Here is a 7,095-nt window from a genome sequence, read left to right as displayed (position 1 = left end):
AATGACCTTCCGTTGCTCTTACCTGACTTTCCATGAGCTGTGTATGGGATGTTCTATCTTTCTTTCTTTTTTTTTTTTGAGACAGTGTCTCACTCTTACCCAGGCTAGAATGCAGTGGTGCAATTTCTGCTTACTGCAACCTCCATCTCCCAGGTTCAAATGATTCTCCTGCCTCAGCCTCCTGAGTAGCTGGGATTACAGGTGTGCCTCTACACTTGGCTAATTTTTATACTTTTAGTAGAGATGGGTTTCACCATGTTGTCCAGGCTGGTCTCAAACTCCTGGCCCCAAGTGATCTGCCTGCCTTGGCCTCCCACAGTGCTAGAATTACGGGTGTGCACCACCGTGCAGGGCCTGGATGGTTTTTTTGTTGTTTTTTTGGGAGGATGGAGTCTCACTCTGTCACCTAGGCTGGAGTGCAGTGGTGTGACTTCGGCTCACTTCAGCCCCTCCCAGGTTTAAGTGATTCTCCTGCCTCAGCCTCTCAAGTAGCTGGGATTACGGGCATGCGCCACCACACCTAGCTAATTTTTGTATTTTAGTAGAGACAGGGTTTTGCCATCTTGGCCAGGCTGGTCTCAAACTCCTGACCTCAGGTGATCTGCCCACCTCGGACTCCCAAAGTCCGATTACAGGCGTGAGCCACCATGCCCTACGTCAGCCTGGATGTTTTCTTTTCAAGGCATTTTTGTAGGTATAGAATTTTATTTTTCTATTTTATTTTTTTGCTAGGCTCCCTCAAATCATGGGAAGTATGAGATTTTAATAAGTATTTAAGGACTATATTTTCTGGGATAGGATCTGAAGCCACCAATAGAAACAAAAGGGGTTACAGCAGATACAGAAGGGTGTTGGGTAGATCTTTGTCAGAAGACCACACGTTTAAAACAACTGAGCCTACTTTCTTGGACCAGACAGCCTAGTTTTGATGATTCTGCTGGTTGCTACTTGTGTGGTTTGGACACATTTCTTAGCCCCTTTTGCCTCTATGGTTTGTGAGGATTGAATTAGTTAATATTACAAAGAGCTTGGAAGACAGCATGTTATGTTTACTATTACTGTGTATCCAATACAAGTCAACCTATTGTATTTATATCTGGCAGGTCCTACTTTAGTCTAAAATCCTGTCAGGACAGTCTGGATTTTTCCCCCCTTAAAGATAGAGTCTAAAGAGTTATTAGTCTTTATTTGCTGGCCTCAACTGTTTGTATTTTTTGTAGAGACAGGGTTTCGCCATGTTGCCCAGGTGGGTCAAACTCCTGAGTTCAAGTGATCATCCTGCATTGGCCTCAAGGCCTCAATCCCTTGAGCCTAAACTCCTTGTCTCAAGGGATCTTCAGCCTCTTGAGTTGCTGAGACTACAGGTGTGTGTTGCACCTGGCTTGCTAGCCTCAACTTTTGTGGGAACATCTGAGACATTGTCTTTGTTTCCGAGAAGTACAAACACCCCACACATGAGGAATTCTAAATAAAACATATCTTTTAGAATAATTGTGCCATTGTACTCCAGCCTGGGCAACAAGAGCGAAACTCCTCAAAATAAAGAAAAAAAAAAAAAAGAAGAAGAAGAATAAAGAACAATCAGCTGATGATCATACTTCTCAATTGAATGTATACCTAGGATTTATGATGAGAAATTTACTTAACCCACCCATTTTTTAACATGTTTGGTTCTTAGTCCAATAATTACAATGAAACTATTGTCTCTAGGAGAAAAATTATTTTGCAACATTAGCAAATCACTTGACTAGCTTACATATGATATCTAGGTTATTTGGTAGTATCAAAGGGTATAAAATAGTTTTTCTGACCTTTTTGAAAATTTTATGAGTAATGGTTGAGAATACTACTCTGTACCAACTGTTTCTGTTTCCAGATATAATTGATATGTCACAACAGCATTTTCTGTGTTTATGAAGTAATTTTAGGTTTACTTAGCTCACACTTTTCAAACTTCTTGCCTCAGGAGCCCTTTACCCTTAGAAATTATTGAGAACCCAAAAGCAGTTTTGTTTTTGTGAATATAGTCATGCACCACATAAAGACATTTTGTTGTTGATGGGCCACATACACAATGGTGGTCCCTTAAGGTTATAATACTGTATTTTCACTCTACCTTCTCTATGTTTAGATATGTTTTCTATGTTTAGATGTGTTTAGATAAACTGTGTTACAGTTTCTTACAGTATTCAGTATAGTAGCATGCCGTACAGTTCTGTAGCCTAGGAGCAATAGGCCACACCATGTAATCCAGGTGTGTAATAGGCTTATACTATTGAGGTTTGTGTAAATATACTCTGTGATGTTAACGCAATGAGGAAATCACCTAATGATAATGTTTCTCAGAACATATTCCTATCATCAAGCAATGCGTGACTGTATTTATCACATATGAAACTGATAAAGTGGACTAGGCCCAGTGGCTGATGGCTGTAATCTCAGCACTTTAGGAGGCCAAAGTAGGAGTATCCCTTGAGGCCAGGGGCTCAAGACCAGCCTGGGCAACACAATGAGACCCTGTCTCTTAAAAAAAAAACCAAAACCAAAAGCAAACAAACAAAAAAAAGGAATTGATAAAGAATTGACAAAGTGAAAACATTAACATTTAAAATAATAAGCTCATTACATTATCATTAACACTTGTAATGGAAAATAACTTGACAAAAATGTTCAGATCTCTCAAATATCTAGATTAATGGAAGACAGCTAGATTGTTCATATTGTTCATATATGCATCAGCATTCAACCTATTGTGGGTTATTTTGCTTAAAGGATATGAAGATAATCTAGTCTCATACAGATAATGTTGTTGGAAAAGGGAAGAATATTTTAATAGCCTTTTAAAAAAGATAACTGAGTCCCAGCAAGGTGGCTCATATCTGTAATCCCAGCACTTTGGGAGGCCAAGGTGAGCAGATGGCTTGAGCTCAGGAGTTTGAGACCAGTCTGGGCAATGTGATAAAACCCTGTCTCTACCAAAAAAAACCAAAAAAACAAAAATTAAATGAGTGTGGTGGCATGTGCCTGTAGTCCCAGCTACCCAAGGCGGCTGAAGTGGCAGGTTTTCTTGAGCCCAGGGAGGTCGAGGGTGAAGTGAGCCATGATTGTGCCACTGCATGCACTCCAGCCTGGGTGACAGAGCAAAACTCAGTTTCAAAAAAAAAAGGTTGACTGGGTATTCTTACACACTACATCAAAACAAAAACAACAAATAGTAACTTTTTTTTTTTTTTTTTTTTTTTGAGATGGAGTTTCGCTTTTGTTGCCCAGGCTGGAGTGCAATGGCACGATCTCAGCTCATTGCAAGCTCCGCCTCCCGGGTTCAAGCAATTCTCCTGCCTCAGCCTCCTGAACAAATAGTAACTTCTTAAAAGTTGGTTGTAATCCGAACCATATCAAATTTTTTGTACACTTAACAGGAAAATCCATAGATCTACCTTGTATTTGAATGGACCTTTTACCTGCATGTGATTGCATAGCATTATGTAATGGTCAGTCCAAAAGACAGTCCAAAAGACGATCAGTCCAAAAGAGTTATGGAGATCTTCCAAATATTGACTCGCTTTTTATACTGTAGCAATTACATCAATATCACCATGGATCTCATCAAATCTTTAAAAACTGGGAAGCCAGGAAGCTTACAAAACTCTGGTTTTTGCTTAAAACCTCAAATTTTATCTTTGACAACAAATGGTTGTTACCCTGAAGTGACATGCTGGTTTTCTCCCTCCGAATACCCACATATAAATATTTTGCCAGCCACTCTTTTAAGTGAAAGTGGCCATGCCATGAAAAAAAAAAGTTGGTTGAGGTCATAACTCAATATAATTTGCACAAATATATTTCCTTGAGACAACCATTGCACCTCCTTATGCAGGAAATATGCTTTGTGTGTCTTCCCCATTTTGTTTTCCAGAACATTAAAAAAGACTTGTACTTAAGGGTTAAATTTTATAGCTTTTTTTTTTTTTTTTTTTTTTTTTGAGACAGCATCTTACTCTGTCACCCAGGCTGGAGTGCGGTGGCATGATCTCAGTTTCCTGCAACCTCCACCTCCCGGGTTCAAGCGATTCTCATGCCTCAGTGTCTGGAGTAGCTGGAATTACAAGCACAAGTCACGTGGTTATGAGTATTTTTTCTATTTTAGCCATTCAAATAGATATATAATGACATTTCATTGTGATTTAATTTTTTATTCTGTAATAGCTAATGGTATTTGACATCTTTTAGTGTGTTACTGGCCATCTCTCTTTAGTGAAATGTCCTTTTATATGTTCTTATCATTTGCCCATTTTCTAATTGGATTATTTGTTTTTCTACTGCATATTTTCTCCCCATCTGTATCTGTTGTTTCCTTATTCTTATAGGGACATAAGGGATATAAAAGATGTCAAATACCACGATCTATTACAGAATAAAAATTTAAACCACAAATGAAATGTCATTATAAACCTATTTGAATGTTTAAAATAGAAAAAATAATCATAATACCAAATGCTGGTAAGGATGCAGAGAAACTGGGTCTCTCATATACTGGATCTCTCATCTTACAGGGAAGGAGGAAATAACAGATGCAGATGGGGAGAAAATATATAAGTTTTTAATAAATTAAAACCTTTAAGAGAGCAAAGTTTTTAATATTCACGAAATCCAATTTATTGATTTTTACTTTTATGGATTATACTTTGGGTATCATACCTAAAAACTCTTTACCTAGTCCTATGTCCTGCAGATTTTTTCTATTTTCTTCTAAAATTCTTTATAATTTTATGCTTTCCATTTAAATCTACTCCACTTAGAGTTGATGTTTATATAAGTGGTGTGGTTTAGGCTGACATTATCTTGTTATTGCTTATCGTTCTCCAATTGATCCAGCACCATTTGTTGAAAATACTATCCATCCTGCATTGAGTTTGCTGTTGCAACTTTGTAAAAAATCATTTGAGCATACATGAGTTTCTTCTGGGGTTCTCTGTTCTGTTCCATTGATCTATGTGTCTTACCACTCTGTCACAGGGTGAAACACCAAACTGGGGCTTAGCCCAGAAGGCTAGGTAGGTTCTTTGCTTTGCATAGGAAAGAATTCAAGAGTGAGCTGACAGAGTAAAGCAAAAGCACGTTTATTAAAAAGTAAAGGAATAAAAGGGTGGCTACCCCATAGGCAGAGTAGCAGTGTGGGCTGCTTAACTGGCTATCCTTAGTTATTTCTGGATTATATGCTAAACAAGAGATGGATTATTCATGAATTTTCCAGGAAAGGAGTGAGGAGTTCCTGGAACTGAGGGTTTGTGCCCCTTTTAGAGCATGTAGGGTAACTTCTAGATGTAGCCATGGCATTTATAAACAGTCATGGCACTAATGGAAGTTTCCTTTAGTATACTAATGTATTATAATTAACACATAATGAGCAGTGAGGATAGCCAGAGGTCGCTTTGGTCACCATCTTGGTTTTGACAGCTTTTGACTGGCTTCTTTATTGCATCTTGGTTTTTTTTTTTTTTTTTTTTTTTTCTCTGTAATACCAAAGTGTTGGGATCATAAGATGGAGTCTCGCTCTGTCGCCCAGGCTGGAGTGCAGTGGTGCCATCTCCACTCACTCCACTCACTGCAAGGTCCGCCTCCCGGGTTCAGGCCATTCTTCTGCCTCAGCCTCCCAAGTAGCCGGGACCACGGGCACGGACCACGGGCACCCACCACCACGCCCGGCTAATTTTTTGTATTTTTAGTAGAAAGGGGGTTTCACCATGTTAGCCAGGATGGTCTCCATCTCCTGACCTCGTGATCCACCTGCCTTGGCCTCCCAAAGTGCTGGCGTGAGCCACCGCGCCTGGCTGCCCAGCCGCAAATTTTCTTTAAGTTTGGATTTATTTCAAAAGGAACTAACAAATGCATTAACATTTTTTTAAAAAGTACTTTTATTAAGGAAAGAAGTTTACATTGTGTCTTTTGAAATGTAAACCATGTCTTCAACTGACAAGCAGCAAACTGCAGCAGATTATGAAGAAGATTAAGTGAAGCAGATATGATAGTTTAGCAAAAAAAAAAAAAGAAAACAAAAAAAATAACAAAACCATAATAATTAATTCTGTGGAACTAGTGCCATGGAGCTGAGAGGAGGACTTTCTGAGCTAGTAGGCTTTTACAGAATGTTTTCAGGCTGTGGCATGATAACATTCCATCCAAGTGATTGCCATAAAACAACTTCGTAATTCTATACTCTCGTCTTATCAAAATAAATGACATAAAATTCTATCCTTTTATGATGTAATTTTGAATGCATACGAGTTTCTTACAATATCAGCAAAATTTTACTTCATTTCAGGGTAACATTCTCATTTGCTTTGATCATTCCTCATGGCCTGGTTTTAGGATCACTTCTCTTCCTGGTTTTCGTTGTCTGGCCTCAGTTCAGTTTTGTCAATGCCCTAAATTGTTGGCTCCTTAATTCCAGTCCAGTGCTTTAAATTGTTTTCCCATCAAAGCAAAATAATTTGGTACCATTACATGTATTGTATGAGAAACCACATTTTAATCAAAATTGCTCAAGACTACATGACCACTGATGGCAGTTTATGTCAATCATAATCCCTAAAATGTTTTTCACAATTTAGGACATTACATTTATGACTACTGAATTTCATTGTTTTTAGTTTTGGCCATTGTTCTCACCTATGAAGATGTTTTGAATTTTGATTTTGGCACTCAACATATTAGCTACCACTCCCAGATTCATGTGCAGACTAACAAGCAAGGCCTTCACCTTATTGCACAGGACCAAGGTGAGCCCAGGAACAAATCATTAAAGGCTATTTTAGACTGGGATTCATCTATTAATCAATAATCTTTGAGTGTGGTTATTAAACTATTACTTTAGTATTTATGCTTAAATGTTCTAGTCTCCAGCCCTTGCATAGCATATTGTTTGCAATGATAACAATTCTTAATCTTCTGGCCCATTAAATGTGTTAAAATGTGAAATGTATTTAGTTTGATTTGACTTAGTGAATACACCTTGGGTCCTTTAATTACTATTTCATTTTCTTTTTTTTTTTTTTTTTTTGAGACGGAGTCTCGCTCTGTTGCCCAGGCTGGAGT

This window comes from Macaca mulatta, chromosome 18, assembly GCF_049350105.2.
Source record: "Macaca mulatta isolate MMU2019108-1 chromosome 18, T2T-MMU8v2.0, whole genome shotgun sequence".
NCBI classification, from domain to species: domain Eukaryota; kingdom Metazoa; phylum Chordata; class Mammalia; order Primates; family Cercopithecidae; genus Macaca; species Macaca mulatta.
The sequence above is the reverse complement of the archived record's forward strand: the minus strand, read 5'-3'. Positions refer to the sequence as shown.